This window comes from Trichosurus vulpecula, chromosome 8, assembly GCF_011100635.1.
Source record: "Trichosurus vulpecula isolate mTriVul1 chromosome 8, mTriVul1.pri, whole genome shotgun sequence".
Taxonomy (NCBI): domain Eukaryota; kingdom Metazoa; phylum Chordata; class Mammalia; order Diprotodontia; family Phalangeridae; genus Trichosurus; species Trichosurus vulpecula.
In genome coordinates, this window is record NC_050580.1 from 205430068 (window position 1) to 205448223 (window position 18156).

The window sequence follows — 18156 nt, forward strand, 5'->3', positions numbered from 1 at the left end:
GGACTTGGAGGCAGGGAGAGCTGAGATTCAGTCCTTCCTCTGCCATATATCAGCTGTGTGATCCTTGGCAAGTGTTAGCTATGGCCTGGGTCAGTCACCTATTAGTTCAGTTTTGATGCTGGAATGAAATGAGGCACTTTGAACAGTTAACAGAAGGAGGTTTACTTAATCCTAACTAGAAAAGACCTTCTGCAAAGTAGCTTCTCGTCTGCATATGAAAATACAGGTCTCTAGGCAGTGTTGTCTTGGGACCTCCACTAAGTCTGAAGGACCATATGCAGTAGCCCTTTTTAATATTTTTAGGTAATCAAGAAACTGTCTTATGCTTTTTAGGGAAAAACTTACCTACTCATCTTGGTCAGGGCAAAGGGATAGATATTGGGCCCATTATAATATGCCAATTAACTTCCCTCAGCTTCATTTTACTCATTTTCAAAATGGGGGTAAAAACACCACCTATCTCACATGGTTATGGTGAGATTTAAATGAGATTATGTATGTAAAGCATACATTTGCAGACCTTAAAGTGATAGTAGACAAATTGCTTAACCTCTCTAGGACCCCGTTTCCTCATCTTTAAGATGAATGTGTTAGACTGAATGGTTTCTAAGGTTCCTTCCAGCTCTAGCTCCTGTGATAATATGGGAAAATAATGACATGCTCTAATACACCTAGGTTCTAGTCTTGGATCTGCTCTCACTGTCTGGCCATTGGTCAATGTATGGCCTTGGGCAAATCGCTTTATTTCTCTTGGCCTAAATTTTCTTCTCTAAGCTTTATAAAATAAGGTGGCTGTGGAACTAGGTGGTTTCTAAAGTTGTTCTCAGCTCTGAGTTTCCATGATTCTATAGAATGTAAAAGTATCAATAGTGGAACCACGCATGGTAACAAGATTTTGACTGCTAACTGGAGTATAGGGAGAGATAGTGGGTGAATATAGCACATGATAGCTATTTGAAATCTAAATGTGGGAGGATTTCCTATCATAATAAACATCCCATGAGGGAGTTTCCTCTTAGTGTGGGAACTAGACTAGGAAACTTAGCTATAGTAATCAAAAGACTTGGTCCAACATATGAATCCAGTCTGTGGCAAAGACTGAATTAGGATTTGGAGTCCCTGATTCCCAGACTAGGGTGGAAGTTACTAGTTAATGTTACTGTTGCATCCCCAGGTAGCTCACAGCTTCTACTAGGACATAGTTGGGGGTTCAGGGTTTTCTACTGGGACTTTGTCCCAAGGGAATAAATCACGTTGATAGTGGGTCTGGCCTTGGCCATGTGTAATCCTCAATGCCATAAATGTCAGCTCTCTGTGAGGAACAATCTACTTTGTTTTTTTTTTTAAGAGAAACACATTAATCACTTCTAACTTTGTTTTATGAAAATATGTCCAGGCACCAGTGTTAAGAGAAGAATAGCAAAAGGGGAAATAAGAGACGACAGATTTACAAAAAAAAGATCTAAGATCTATATACAAAGTTCAATTTTATTCTCTTTTATCCTTCAAGAGGACTCTTTGTTTAGTAATAGGCACATGGATCAATAAGTTGGGGACCTTGGAGTGATGTGCATTGTTAATATGAGAAAAACTCAAGTGTCCCATGAAATAATGTTTTTGGATACATTAATTAATTAATCCATTAATTTGGATACATTAATAAATGTTCTTTCTCCCCCACAAATATTAAATTTATTTAAAACAGAAAATTGACATTTGCATAGAATTTTAACATTTTAAATGTGCTTTACATATGTAATCTGTGCCCATACCAGGTCATTTTATCTGAGTAACTATTATTTCTCACCTGGACTTGGGGTGATGTCAATGATGATTCAAACACAGGAAATGGTAGTAGTATTCCTGATGATTTCCATTCCTCCCTCCTGGACATCTGGAAGAGTGCCCACTTGCAGCAGGCATGAAGTTGCATGAAAGGACGAGCAAGTGACAAGAGTTCATTTTCCTTCTGGTGTTGGGCAGAAGCCTTTGAGATCTGGGACTTCCTCATTCCCATACAGGAAACAGATAGGACTGAGGTTTCCTCTTCACTACGTGAGTGAGCAGCAGCTGACTTTGGGATTAAGGATTGCTGTGTGGTGGCATCGAGAGGCTACCATTTCTCAAGACTATCTGCTGTGAATTGGGTTTTGAGGAGGGATAGCTAAAATGGTTGTTTCAGAGGCAACCTAAACATCAGAGAAGAGGGACTGGATATGAGGAAGAGAAAAGGTCCCAATTGCCTCCAAGTTGTCAGCAATATGAATATCCATAAATCGGTTGGCCCAAGGTGGGAAGAAGGATTTCCCTCCCCACAGTTCCTATATCATCTCTTGTTTATACTCCATGGCCCAGAGCTTGGGTACTGGGAACATACACACTTTCACCTTATTCCATTTTCATCAGCTGTGGGTGAATTCCATTTGGGAATTCCACGGTTATACCCTAAGAATTGGGAGGGCAAGCAGGAGGAGTTTTAGGAGATGGAAGACTATATGCAGGAACATTTAACATTTTTCATGTGCATTTTCTTTATGTTCAATAAATGGGGTAGGGGTGTGATAGGTTGCTGAGAGGGTTCTAATGACTCATTTGAACTGACAGAAGTTTCTGATGTAGATATTCTGAGTCATCATCCCCTAGCTAAATTCGAATCCAGCCATTTTGAATTTAATCCTTTCAATGCTGCTGCTTGTAGACTTGGTCAACTGCAGTGGGGTCTCAGGCCCTATTGGGGTCAGCAAGGGTTCTGCAACCTTTTAGAAGGCTCTCTGTGTATGTCTGACTCTTTATGACCCCTGTTCACTATGCTGCCACTATCCATGGGGTTTTCTTGGCAAGGATACTGGAGTGGTTGTGAAGAGTTGGACACGACTAAACATGACTTAACAACAACAGCAAACAACAACCTATACTTATGCTAGAGAAATTTTTGTGAGACCACTTGGCTGATGATCTGAGTAGAGAGCTACCTGATGGACAAATCATATATTGCACTGCCTCATTGGCTGATTTGGATAATGACACACTGCTTTTGTGTAGACCTAAGGAAGGCAGCACCTGAGCCAGTCTGATCTACTTACACTGTTGGAAAGCAATGAACAGAAAATTGAGGCTCAGAGACATTATCACCTGCACGTGGTCACTAAATTACTAAATGTCAACTATAGAATTTGAACTCGGGACCTCTTATCTTGAAATCCAGTACTCTATCTACTATTCCAAACTACCTCCCAAAGACTGGACTGAGGATATGATGGAAACTACAAGTATGTATTTTACAAGATATCTGTTTCCAAGTACACAGTAAAAGAAAGACTAGTAGAATTTTCAGGTCTTTGTGGCTCTAAATGATTTTCATTTCCTAGCATAGATGGATCTGATCTCAATTCAATTCAACAGGCATGTATGAAGAGCCTAAGGTATGCCTAGCATTATGCTAGGTACTAGGGATACAAAGAAAAAAAATCCTTGTAATTAAGGAGTTCATATTTTATTCCTTATTCTCTTATATTTTCCTTGTTTAATAGAAGGCGCATGGGTCAAGGAATTAGGAACCTTGAGGTCATGATCACGATTAAAATGGGAAGCCCAAGTATCTCATGCAATAATGTTTTTGGTTGCTTTTTGATGTACGCTAAAAACTTTTCTTTTCAAGAACCTCTGAGCCACCCTCCCTTTAGCTACAACTTCCTTTCATCATCCTTACTGTGAGAATGCTGAGATTTCTGTGCTTCAGTTTTTCACTTTGTTGGTCATTGAGCCAAGATTAACACTGAGAATCCTGAGAATCAGATTAATGCTAAAGATGGTCCCAAATGGTGTTTTTTAGCCCTCTCTCTGTCTCCTTTCTGTCACTCCACCATTAGTTAAGGCAGCATGAGGAGGTGGCTGTATAGAACTGAGGCTCATTTTGCATTTTTCTTTGTTCCATGTTTTGCCATGACCAAAGAATTCATTACTCAATGGCCATTCTACTTGATGAATTTCTCCATATTTAGATAGGGTACTCCTTGGCAAACAGACTCAGTGTGTTGCTGGATGTTGTTTGATTTCTTTTTAGTGTGGTAGAACTTGACAGAATCTGGGTTCTAATGGCATAGCCCTTGAGAACTCAAAATCAGCTTTAGTCTATGATGAGGTATAGAGGATAGATTTTTTTTTCTCTATTAAATTTAATCTTATTTGATTCAGCTGGTAATTTTAGCCTGGTGAGATTATTTTGCAGATGGGAAAACTGAGGCCCAGAGAAGTCAAGTAATTTGACCTCGTGGTCTTGTTCATGGTCCCACAGGGAGTTAGTGACCAGACTGAGGACCAGACCGAAATCCCCAGTTCCAGTGTTCCTTTTGCTAAAGAGGTTGCTTCCTGGGACTTTTAGGACAACTCCAAGCTGTTGGGGGTAAATCGAGGGCAGGGATTCCTTTATTTCTCTCTTTACAAGTGGAACTTCTCATTTTTGGATATTCTTAGTTTCCCAGCTGGTGATTTGCCCAGGATTTCTTTGTATAAGTCTGCCTAATGCATTCTCCTTGTTCTCTTTGTGTGAGGACTGGAGGAGTGAAAAGATAAAGTGATGGTAGAGATAAAATTGCTATATGGTCGTCTAGTATTTTCCTCTCTAGAAATCCTTGACATCCTTATTATAAAACCATACAGATTTTTTCCTCCCTCCCTCCCTTCCTCCCTCCCTTCCTTCCTCCCTCCCTTCCTTCCTTCCTTCCTTTCTTCCTTCCTTCCTCCCTCCCTTCCTTCCTCCCTTCCTTCCTTCCTTCCTTCCTCTCTCTCTGCCTCTCTCCCCTCCCCCACCTCCTTTTTCTTTTTCTCTTTCTTGGTCGCTCAGTCTCTCTCTTTGTTCCTGCATTGTAGCCAGAGCTCTTTAATCAGGAAGATCGTAGGATTGGAGATTTAGAGGTGAAAGATCTTAGGGATTACTGAGCTTCTTCCCTTCATTTTACAGACAAAGAAACTGAGGCTCAGAGAGATTGAAATGTCTTGTTTACATTCACCCAGGTGGTAAGTGGCAGAGCAAGGATCTGAATCTTTCGTCTCTAAATCCTGTGCTTTTTCCTATTCTGGTTTGGTAGAGGGACAAGCTGCTGCAGTCCTTAAAATGTGTTGGTTTAAGACGATTATGTAAGAATGAGAATCTACCAAAGAGTAGGCCTCCATCTCTTACCTTCACAGAATGACTGTGAGTCATTAGAGAGAGAGGGCACAGGCATTTATTAGGTGCCTACTGTGTTCCAGGCGCTGTGCTAAGAGCTTTACAAATATATCATTTGATCCTCACAACAACCCTGGGAGGTAGGTGCTATTATTTTCCCCCATTTTACAGGTGAGGAAGCTGAGGCAGACAGAGGTTAAGCAACTTGCCCAGGGTCATATAGCTAATAAGTATCTGAAACTGGATCTGAACCTCGGTGTTCCTAACTCCAGGCCCAGGGCTCTCTATCCACTGAGCAACCCAGTCAGCTGCCTTTAGTGTTCTTTCTCCTAATTTGCAGAATTTTCCTTTAGGGCACTGCATTATTAACTTGGATCCATAGATTTAGAACTGGAAGGAAGCTAGTCTTCTAGCCCAACCTCTTGAGTTGAGGAAACTGGTGCGTGGAGATGTTAATTGACTTGAACAAAGTCCCACAGCAACAGAAGTGGGATTAAAATTCAGGTCCTCTGAGGGCAAGTCCAATATTCTTTCCCTGGCGTCACAGGGTAGGGCTGTTTTGCCGTCTCTTTGGTGTTCCCTTCCCCCAGTTTTTCAAGATATATTATTTTATTTTTGGATATGGTCAGAGCAGAGAAATTCTACTGATTTCTCATATATAACCCTCGGTTATCCTAATATATTATTTGGACCTTATTTTTTTTTAACCACCTGCCCATCTTTCATGGAGATTGCATTTTTGGTACTTAAAAGAAAGTCAACAAGCATTTATTAAATACTTACTGTGTCTAGGCATTTACTGTGTATATACAAGCACTGGGGATACAAATACAAGCAAAAAGATAGTCATTGTCCTCAAGGAGCTTACATGCTAATGGGAGAAGACAACACCTAAAAGAAAGCCGAAAAGCAGGCTCTGGGGTGGGGAAGTGGGAAAACAATGGAGATGTCTAGAGTGCAGCCGGGTGAGAAATGAAGAGAAGGCTGGCCTGTGAAGTTCTGAGAAGAGAGGTCCAATCAGGGGGAAGAGTCCACAGGGGCAGAGAGTCTAAGGTGTGAGTTCCAGGGCAGAGGTGATCTTGCAGAATCATAGCATGGAGATGTCTAGAGTGCAGCCTGGTGAGACATGAAGAGAAGGCTGGCCTGTGAGGTTCTGAGAAGAGAGGTCCAATCAGGGGCAGGGCTCCCCAGGGGCAGAGAGGTGTGAATTCCAGGGCAGAGGTGATCTTCCAGGATCATAGTATGGAGATGTTTAGAGTGCAGCCTGGTGAGACATGAAGAGATGGCTGAACCCAGTGCCCCACTTAAATGAAGAAGGAACCAATTAGGATAAAATTTTCCAACTCTGTTATTGCAGAGATGTGAACATGAAACCCAAGCTTACATTCTGAGAGTTATCCAAGCAATTGCCTAAATACCTTGGGAGATTCTCAGGTAAAAGATACCAAGTACTATAGTAATCAAATAAAGGCATCAGGAATGGGTTGAATCTGTTAGCAATCTAGATCAGGGCTTAAACTTTTTCTACTCGCAACCCTATCAGCACTTCTTAAATTGTGGGTCATGACCCCACATGGTGTCCTGAGAGAAATGAGGTAGCTTTACTAGATACCTTTCCTAATGGGGCGCTTTGTGGAAGGACAAATTTAGCAGGGATAGCTTCTAAACTCTCTGTTTTCTACAGTACTGTTGGGACTCAATTATTGTTAGAAGTAACAGTAGTATTCTGATTCTAGGAGCATTTTGCGGGGGAAGGAGGTTCTAGGGAATAACATAGGGCCATACAGGGTCATGAGGGCACAGCTCTGAACTATTCTCTCCAGTGGTAGATCAGGGCTAAGGCTGATGGGTGGACTGTTTAAGATGTGCAGTGACAGAGCTTGGTCTGGTTATGATTTGGTGCTTATGTTTTTTCCCCAAGGATATCTGGGTGATGTGTTGTTTCCCAATCCCAGGAATGCCTTTGTGATCATCTCTTTTTCCTTTTCCCTTCCTCCCCACTCCTCAAAAATACCAAAATCTCATGATGGGGTTCCAGAAGAACAAAGGAAGAAAAAGAATAAGGGGAACACCCTTTGAATTATATTAATGGAGAACATAAATTTTGGCTGTGTGGGATGAGCCTTGGGAAGTACAGCCCAGCTTCTGGACTGTTGACAAAAAAACAAACAAACTCTATTCCTTCCTAGATCCTTCCTTTTCCTTTAAGATCTTCCTTGCGATATGGTCTTGTGCTCACAAAAGTGTGTGTGTGTGTGTGTGTGTGTGTGTGTGTGTGTGTGTGTGTGTGTGGTGTCACTGTTATCTTGTGTATTTTTAATTGACATGTCACTGTATGCCAGGGAAAAGAGTAAGGCTGCACCCAAGTTGATGTCCATGTAGATAGTTGCACATGTGGTAATAATCTAGGTACTCCGGCTCCCGAATACGCACATGCACACACAGACACAGACACACAGGCACACACATACACAGAGGATGCAGTTTGCCTTTATTTACTGCTTACAGGCAGAGGAGGGGCATGATCTGTTAAAAAAAAAGGCAGTGTATGATAGCAACCAGTGGAAAGAGTTCTGGACCTAGAGACAGAGGAAGTAGGTTCAAATCCTGGATTTATTATCGATTGACCTGTATGACTTCTGACTAGTTAACCTAAGTTCTCCTGGCCTCCATTTTCTCCTGTATAAAAATTAAGGGCAGTTAGGGGGTGCAATGGATAGAGTGCTAGGCTTGGAGTCCTCAAGACCTGATTTCAAATATGGCCACAGATACTTACTAGCTACGTGACCCTGCGCGAGTCACTCAATCATTGTCTGATTCAGTTTCCTCAGCTGTAAAATGGGAGTAATGATAGCCCCTATATCCCAGGGCAGTTGTGTGTGGATCAAATGACATATTTGTAAAGCACTTATTATGTTATATGACACATAGTAAGTAGTAGGCGCTATATAAATACTTGTTAGTCTAAATAATAATTAGCACTCATATAGAACTTTGAAGGTTACAAAGTGCTTTATAAATATTATCTCATTTGGTCTTTACAACAACTTTGGGAGGTAGGTGCTATTTTTATCCTCATTTTACAGTTGGAGAAACTGAGGCTGACAGAGGTTAGGTGATTTGCTCAAGGTTACACAGACAGTAAGAAACTAAGTCTGGATTTGATCTCAAGTCTTCTGAACTCTAGGTCCAGTGCTCGGTAACCTAGATGACCTATGAGGTCTTTACTTTCTAGTTCTAAATCTATGATCTTGAAGAGATAGAAAGACAATTTTCATTTAAAATAGCTACATACAGTATAAAATACCTGGGAGTCTACTTGCTAAGACACACACAGGAACTATATGAACACAATTATAAACCACTCTTCACACAAATAAAAATAGATCTAAATAATAGGAGAAATATTAATTGCTCATGGGTAGGCTGAGCCAATACAATAAAATGATAATTTCCTAAATTAATTTACTTATTCAGTGTCATACCACTCAAACTATAAAAGAATTATTTTGTAGAGCTAGAAAAAAATAATAAAATTCTTCTGGCAGAACAAAAAGATCAAGAATATTAAGGGAATCAATTAAAATGGGAAGAGAGACTAGCAGTATCAGATATTGAACTATATTAAAAGCTATAATCATCAAACCATTTTGGTACTGGATAAGAAATAAAATGGTTGCCTAATGGAATAGATTAGGTGCATAATATACAGAAACAATGAGCATAGTAATCTAGTGTTTGATAAGCCCAAACTATCTATTGGGGGAAGAACTCAGTATTTGATAGAAACCATTGGGAAAACTAGAAAGTACTGTGGCAGAAGCTAGGAATGGACCAACATCTCACACCATATACCAACATGATTTAGACATAAAGTATCATAAGCATTAGACATAAAGATATCATAAGCAAACTAGTAGAGCATGGAAAAAAAAATTACCCGTCAGATCTATGGATAGGGGAAGGGTTCATAACCAAATCAGAAACAGAGAGGTTTATGGGAAGTAAAATGGATAATTTTAATTACATAAACTTAAAAAGTTTTTTACACAAACAGAATCAATGCAGCTAAAATTAAAAGCAGGAAACTGGGAAAAATCTTTGTAGGAAGTTTCTCTGTTAAAGTCTCATTTCTCACATATGTAGGGAACTAAGCCAAATTTATAAGAATAAGAACCATTACCCAACTGACAAATGGTCAAGGGATATGAATAGGAAGTTTTCAGAGAAAGAAATCAAAACTATCGAGTCTTGTGAAAAAAATTGACCTAAATCATTAGAGAAATGCAAATTAAAACAACTTGAAGTACTACCTCACACCCATTGAACTGAGATGACAAAAAAAACTATAAATGCTGGAGGAGATGTGAGAAAATAGACTGTATTGGTGGAGCTGTGAACTTTTCTGGAAAGGAATTTGGAACTATGCCTAAAAATCTATTAAACTGTGTATACTCTTACTAAGCAGTTCTTTTTGCGGTGGCAAAAAATTAGAAACTGAAGGGATGCCCATCAATAGGGGTATGGGTGAACAAATTATGATACATGAATATGATGAAACACTATTGTGCTGAAAGAAATGATAAAAGGGATGGTTTTCAGGAAAACCTGCGAAGACTTGTGTAAAGACTTGTATAAACAGATGCAAAGTGAAGTGAACAGGACAAGAACAATTTACACAGCAAAAGCAATATTGTAAAGATAATCAACTGTGAAAGAATTACTGATCAACACAATGACCCACTGTAATTCCAAAAGACTCTTGATGAAAAATGCTGTACATCTCCAGATAGAGAACTGATACATTCAGAGTGCAGACTGAAGCACTCTTTCTTTCCTTCCTTCTTTCTAACATGTCTAATACGGAAATTTGTTTTGCATGACTTCAAATTTTGTAATGGGTTTTGTATTTCTTTTCTTCTCAATAGGTGGGGGAGGGACAAAATTAGGAATGAAAGTAAAATAGAATTGAACAAAAATAAATAAACATATTTCAAAATAGAAAAAATAAATCTATGATCTTAATTTTTTCCCTCACACCACCCTTTCCCCCTCTCACAGCCCTATAATAATATATTGTTCTTCATATATAAAAAAGCATTATTGATTCTTGTACTTTTTTATTCATTCATTCATCATTCATTGAGTCACTCATTCATCAAACATTTACATACACAATACCATGCATTATGCTATCTGCTAGGGGAAGCTACAACAATAAATATGGGGATGGGATGAAGTACAGATTACAAGCAGACAAATTTCAGCTCAATGACAAAGAACTTCCTAACAGTTAGAACTCTGCAACATAATAATGGGCTCTCTGGACAGGTAATGAAGTCCTAGTTACCTGAAGTATTTACATTCTATGGCTGAAGGAGAGAGAGAACTTGGAACTGAAAATAAAAATACATATAGCCTAATAGGAGAGAAATAGAATAATGTATATAAGCTGCTGCTGCTGGGCCCATAAGAACTGGGGTATTGGGCCCATTCCCTTCTCTACTAAGGGGTTCTAGAGTACCATGTAGGTATTCTTGATCAGATTCAGTCCTGGGAAATTTTTATCTTCTAATGAGAGTAGAGCTAGGCTTCCTTTTCTGTAATACTCTCTATCTCATTAAATCCCTTAATCTAGGGTCCCAGGGCAAATTACTTAAAGCTTAGGTTTTGGTTCATGTTGTTGTTCAGTCATTTTCAGTCATGTCGGATTTTTTGTGACCCTATTTGGGGTTTTCCTGGAAGATATTGGGTGGTTTGTCATTTCCTTTTCCAGCTCATTTTACAGATGATGAGACTGAAGCAGAGTTAAGGGACTTGGCCAAGGTCACACAGCTAGGAAGTATCTGAGGCCAGATCTGAACTCAGGAAGATGAATCTTTCTGACTCCCGGCTTGGTGCTCTATCCACTGTGCCACCTAGCTGTCCTGGCTCATGTTTAGGACCTCCCTAAGGAGGAGAGTAGAAAGGTACTCAAATGTACAGTATGGATAATTATGGAAAAGATATTTATTTCCTGTACAGGGTGTCTCTAAAGTCTGGACACATAGGAAAAATACATATTTTGAAATATTTGGAATATTAACAGACCTTAGCCCCCTTGACTTCTTTTTCTGGGGCATTCTAAAGGCAAAAGTATACGCATGCAACACACTTGATTAAACGCATAAAGAGTGAATGTGCTAAAATTGATGGCAATGTGGAGTTACTGCATCGAGTTCACGTGAATCTTGCAAAGTGCATCAACCTTTGAATCACAAATGATGGAAATCATATTGAAGATGTTATTTATTAATATTCTAATTAAATAAAATGTTGTTGAAAGCTTTATTCATTTCATTTCTTGAAAATATGCATTTTTGCCTATGTGTCCAGACTTTAGGAACACCCTGTGCATTAAAAAAATGCTGAAAGACTTTCATAAGCATATATTGATGGTAACATTAAAACAGGATTCAGGAATTTAATTTATAACTACAGTTACATTCTCTTGGCTTAAAACTCTTAGGAACATAAAGCAATTTGTGGGATTCATGATTAGGCATTTTACACCTCTACTCTGTACAAACAGCTCCTGATACTTGTCCTTTGGTAAAATGGTCAAGTTTTGGTCAGTCCTTTTATGGATAGCCATGCTCTCCAATGTAGAGGCTTCCTCTGCTTCTAGCCATCACTACTTAGTCCAGTTAGGACTTATGGTCTCATGAAGTTGCCTCCCAGACTGGACACATCATCCTTAAATCTCATGTTCTAATACTGATTGAGGAAAGAACACAATATGGAGAAGGAAGCCAGGACTCCAGGAGTAAGCTATTTGAATCCATGTTCCATATGAGAGCCGTGGTGGGGTGGGAAGAAAGAGCTCACATCATCTCTTCACTACCCTTCAGAGAAAATCCACACTGTTTGCTGCAAGGGAGAGTTGAAGCACAGAGAAAGACTCAGAAGCTAATTCCTCTTTTAATGGATAGGGTGCCTCACCTCTCTGCCATTATCCACAGGTAGAGGAGGACCAAGGGATGCTCAGGGCTTGCCATCTTCTAATGAGACACCACATGCTTTCAGTTCTGTATCACCACAAGGTCAGAACCTAGAATGGCAATTCTGAATGTGCTCCACAGGATGACCTTCATTACATACACATGTGTGCACGTGTATATATGTGTGTATATATACATATGTACACACACACACACACACACACACACACATATATATATATATATACACACACACACATACATGTATGTAAATAGATGGGAAACTTCAGGCTTAAAGAAATTAAATGTCTTAACCGAGATCACACAAGCTATCTAGTTGTAATTTTGTTTAAGTTCATTTGACCCCAGTAGTTATATGGGGCTGTACATCTATATACTTCTTCTGATGTTGAAACACAAGTAACTTATGTCACCTGTGATTTGTGATCTGTGGCATGTATTTTCAAAGAGGCCCATTAAAGTTAGAGATATATAGTCTGGCCATGGAACAAAGTGAAACTACTTGGTCAGTACAGAGATCGAATCCAAAAGCTTGGTTCTATTAGTGCCACCAGTCTACCCCCATGGAGATCACCAGTCATAGGGGAAGACATTGACCCTGTAGGAATAAACTCTTCACGGTAAAAGTAGAAGGAATTCCTCTTCTTGTTGTAAAATTGGACTAGATAAACTTGAAGATGCTCCTTAATTCTAAGATCCTATGATTTTATTGTAGCTGTAAGTGAGCAAATTGCTGTTGGCTTTGCATCTTGCCTCAGTTTCCAGGAGTATTAAAAATTCCTTTGACTCATTGCTAGTCCAGTGAATAGGGAAGAAATTGGTGGAATAGAGGAGGAAAGGGAGAGATGAGAGGGAGAACAGGTCAATAAGAATTTGTTGAGCAAAAGGAGGAAAAAAAAGAAAAGGAAGTAAAAGATGGGAAAGGAACAGTTGTGGGTGGGGATGGGTTCAGAGTGGTGGTAGAGAATCATTTACTTAATAGGAAAAGAGACAGATGCTTCTGGTTCCTTGTTGTTTGAATGGCGATAAAGTGCGTTTTGCATTACAGTCTCCATTGTAAATAACTCTTCTACGTTGGAGAGGATCTCATTTTAACCATTGTTCAAAGGTTAATCTATTAGAAGAAAGTGGAATGGTAGCAATGAATTGGAAAGGCAAAGGAATAGTGACAGCTCCTCTTTCTACAGCTTTTTAAGGTTTCCAAAGAGTTTTCTTCACATCAGCTATATACAGTGCTATATAACTCTCCACTTTATGGATGTGGAAACTGAGGCTCAGAAAAATAGTCACACAGGCCAGGATCAGGGGTTTGACTTTAGGTCTTGTTGACTTTCATAAAGGCTATGTGTTATGGTGTTATAGAGAGAAGACTTTGTGACTTTTAAAATGTTCAAGAGACATAATTTCTGGATAATTCCTTCAATTTATTAATTAGGCTAGTACATTTATTAATAAAAAGAGGTCGGAGGTGCTCTCAAATGCTAAAGACCCCTCATGGTGGTAGGCTCACAGTTTATATGCCCTTGGAAGAGTGGTGTTCCTGACAATGGTAATCAACTCTGATTGGTTAACAATTAATGAGAGAATGAATATTATAATGGCAGGTGGGCTGTGTTGCAATGAGGGTCATGGGATAAATGACTTGGATCACCCAAGTCTTGGTGAAAGAGACATTAGTTCTGACAAAATGAGAATCCACATATTCCTAGACCTGAGTAAACACAATGAGCAGGAATCCAGCTATTAGCCCAAAATTAGAATTTCTTTTGCTGTTTTTGATTAGATCTTTACGCTTAGTCTTTGAGAGAGATTACCTATACTGGTTGATTTCTGGATGAGGAAGTAGAAAAGGGGAAAAACCTTGGTCCTTATTCGATAATTAGTTATTAATACAAGAGGGAAATAATAATTTCTCTCAACTTGAAGTCAGAAGACCTGAGTTTGAATCCTAGTTTTACCACTTAATACTTTATAACTTTGGCCAAGTCACTTAGGATCATTCACTTAGAGCTAAAAGGGATTTTAGAGATCATCTAAACTAATTCCATTTTAAAGATGAGGAAACTCTTTGGGTGTCAGTTTTTTCACTTGTAAAATGAAAGGGATGCATTAGATGGTCTCTCAGGTTCCTTTCAGCTCTAACGTTCTTAACCTTTTATGTGCTATGAACCCCTTTCTTAATCTTATGAAGCCTATGTACCCCTTCTCAGAATCATATTTTTAAATTTATAAAATAAAATGCATAGATTCACAAAAGAAACCAAAGGTCAGTGAAAATAAAGCTATATATTTTTTTCCCACTCATTCTCCTAGAACCTATTCATGGACCCATAGAGATTTGTAAATCCCAGTTTAAGAATGCCTGTTTTAGAGGAAAGAGAGGTTATTGCTGGCCAGGGTGGTCAGGGAAGGCTTCCCAGAACAGATAATAAAGCTCACCGAATCTGATGACAATAGTTAAAAAACAAAACAAAGTTTTGAAATAAATGTATTTAATCCTTAGCTAAAGATAATTGTTTCTTCCATTTTTTTCCCCACACAGTCTTGAGCCTTCATCTGTTAGCTATACCTTACGTGGCTCTTCATGTTTGAACTTTAGAAACTGTCATAATGTGATTGACCTTGAGAGCAATCTACCTATGTCAGCTCCCATTGAGCCTTCTGAAAAATCCTTTGGAAGGTGGGTTGGCTTCCCCCCTCCCCCATATACACTTCCCCACTCACCCTTGACTGGAAAACCAAGATGAAAGTTTATCAGTCAGTAGTGGGGAGGGAAGTTGGAAAGGCATGGTGGTGCTGAAGGAATTAACCAGAGCCCTGCAGGTCTGGTTACTGGCAGATTCCCAATGTAAGATAAGTGGAACCCTCTGAAAGGTAATTATTAGAGAGCATAAATTCCCGAGATAACCTGTCCTGGGAAGAGATATTGATGAGTGTGGGGCCATGTGCTAGAGGCCAGCTATCACTGCAAAGATATTGACTTCTGTACCGTGGCCGCTTCCCCATCCTCCCATGCTTTTCCCCATTGTTTCCTCTCCTTGTAAGAGATCTTACAATACCCTGATTTCCTCTCTTTGCCCTCTTTCATTTCTGATCTTCTCTTTCCTTGGGTTCACCTCTTATCTTCATCAGCAACAAGGGTCATAGAACACTGGATTATCAATGTCTACCCCTTCATGGTTCAGTAGGATTGATGATGAAAAAGGTGTGATAAATAGGTTCAGAGGAGAGAGGCTTCTAGGTCTTGCCCATATGAGGCAGGGCTCAGAAACATAGCCACCATGGAAGTCTGACCCAGGCACAGTCAGCCGGTGTTCATAGAGAATATTTTGTAAGGAAATAAAATAATGGAACTTTCCAAGGTGGTTTCATCTTTTCCCTCCTCTTCATTGTATCCTCATGATGACCTTATGAGGTAGGTAGATGTCAGCATTTGATGAGGAGTATGCGGCAAGGTTATGTGACTTCCCCAAACTTATACAGCAAACTGCTGCTTGCTCTTCAGTTAGAAACTAACTCTCCCGATTTCTCCCCTAATTCTTTTCTCCCTATGCTAAATAAAAACACATAGATTACACTCTAGGCTGTGAGATATTAAGTACATGTGAACCAGTTGAAAACCTAGATGTCCCTCAGTACTTTTATCTTACTGTGAAAATTTTTAGGAAATCTTTGCACACCAAACCTCACCTGAAGGATGAACCCTTTTACACCATCCTCAATGAGTGGTCACGCAGCTATAGCATTTATTTTTGATTATTTAAAGTTTAATTTTTATTTTCAGCCTTCAGCCATAGAATTTAAATACTTCAGGTAACTAGGACCTCATTACCTATCCAGAGGGTCTGTTATGTTGTATAGCTCTAATTGTTTTGTCACTGAGCTGAAATTTGTCCGCCCGTAATCTGTACCCATCAGACCCCATCTTCTGGGGCCAAGCAGAATACTTTTTTTTATTAGTTAATTTGTTTATTTTTAGTTTTCAACATTCACTTCCATAAATTTAAAATTTTCTCCCCTTCCCTCCCCCCTCTCTCCCCAAGATGGCCTGCAATCTGATATAGGCTCTATATATACATTCCTATTAAACATATTTTTACATTAGCTGTGTTGTATAGAGGAATTATAACAAATGGGAGAAACACGAGAAAGAAAACAAACAAACAAAAAAAGAAAATAGTCTCCAAGCAGAATAATTTTAAGCCCTCTTCCATGACACAGTTCTTCAAATAGGTGAAGACAATGATAATACTTTGCTGTCTTTTATTTTTCTAATTCAACAATTCAAACGAACAGACTTCTGATTTAGTATCTCCTTTGCTCAGAATTGTACCAAACCCTGGAGATACAAAGATAGGCGCAATACTAACCTTGTTTTTCAAGGAGATTACAGGCTAATAGGGAGAGTATGTACATGATTAATGTATAAAGGAGAGTGAGATAAGTTCCAAGAAGTCCAGACAAAATGCTAATGAGAACTTTGAGAGGGGAGAGATCACTTTGACCTGAAGGATGTCTGGAGAAGGGAAGTTTAGTGAAGGTTTCATGAAGGTGGCACCTGAGATGAGCCTTGGATGAAGAGAGTTTCCAACAGTGGAGATGAGGGTAGGAAGGAGTCCATTTCTGCTGTGGGCAACAGCATGAGCAAAAGTATTGAGACAGGAAAGAGCAAGATGAGAATAGGGGACAGAGAGTTGTCTAGTTTGTAGAAAATATAGAATGTGTTAAGGGAAATAGTCATAGTCATGGATTTAGAGCAGGATGGGATTTTAGAGGTCATCCAGTTCAGTCTCTTTATTTTTCATAAACTGAGGTCCATAATGGGGAAGGCAGGAGTGTGCTAGTATGTTTAACAACCAGCTCTGTGTGTGTGTGTGTGTGCACATGCATGCAGGTGTGTATGTATGTGCATGTGTAAAACTTCATGCACATACACTTTTAAATCTAACCTGTATTATCAACGTTTTCTTAAGTCTGGACAATCAGAAATAATAAATCAAGTCCTGGTATATAGTGTTTGCTGATTTCTGAGGCAAAAATGTTCATAAGGAAAATTTATAAAAAATTTAACAATCAACTCCCATGAGCCAGTGTGAGCTGGCTCCAGCACACATCTGGATTAAGGTTATAATAGATTTTAGGTAGAAAGTTGGTGAAGATTCTGTTGTGACAGGAAGCTGGAATGGAGACAGATTGTAGAGGACCTTGAATGCCAAGATCAGAAGTTTATACTTTTTTTGCCTGGTAATTGGGTACCACTAAAGGTTTTTGAGAAGAGTGGTCCATTAGGGAGATTACTTGGGCAACAGTAGGAAGGATGGATTGGAGAGGAGACAGACTGATAAATAAAGATCAATTAAAAGCCTGGTTGTCTAGACCAGTTATGTCAAACTCAAATAGAAACAGATCCTTATGCACCACATTTGACTTAGAAAACCACAAGTTAACATTATCTACATTATATTGTACTTTTATTTATTTTGTAAAATACTTCTCAATTGTATTTTAATTGAGTTCTGACCCACTTGGAGCAGCTTGTTGCCAGCAGCCTGAGTTTGACACCTCTGCTCTAGACAAGAATGAGATGAAGATCTGAAACTGGGATTGGAGTAGGAAAAAAAAGGGAGTGGATTTGTGAGTTTTGGGGAAAATAAAACAACAGGATTGCTAACCGATTGATTATGTGGACTAAGGTAGAGAGAAGAGTCAAATATGACCCTCATATTATAAGCCTGGGTGACTAGGTGAATGGTGATGTCATCAATAGAAATAGGAAATGTGGATCAAGAGAGGGATTTCAGGTAAGAGGTGAATTATTTATCTCATTTATCCAGACTTAACATGGCTGTTTTTTGTCAACTGATACTTCTATTGTATACTTTAGAGTTCCTCCAAACTACCTTGGTTATCCTCCTTTAGATGCATTGTAAACCATAAATGTGGGACCCAGACCTTCGCACATTACTCCTTCCAGACCATCAATGAACA

General features: G+C 39.2%; 1 protein-coding gene across 1 annotated transcript in view; it reads left to right on the forward strand.

Moving 5' to 3' along the window:
* Positions 1-18156, forward strand: part of DPF3 (double PHD fingers 3) — a 420028-nt gene that overhangs the window by 128601 nt on the left and 273271 nt on the right.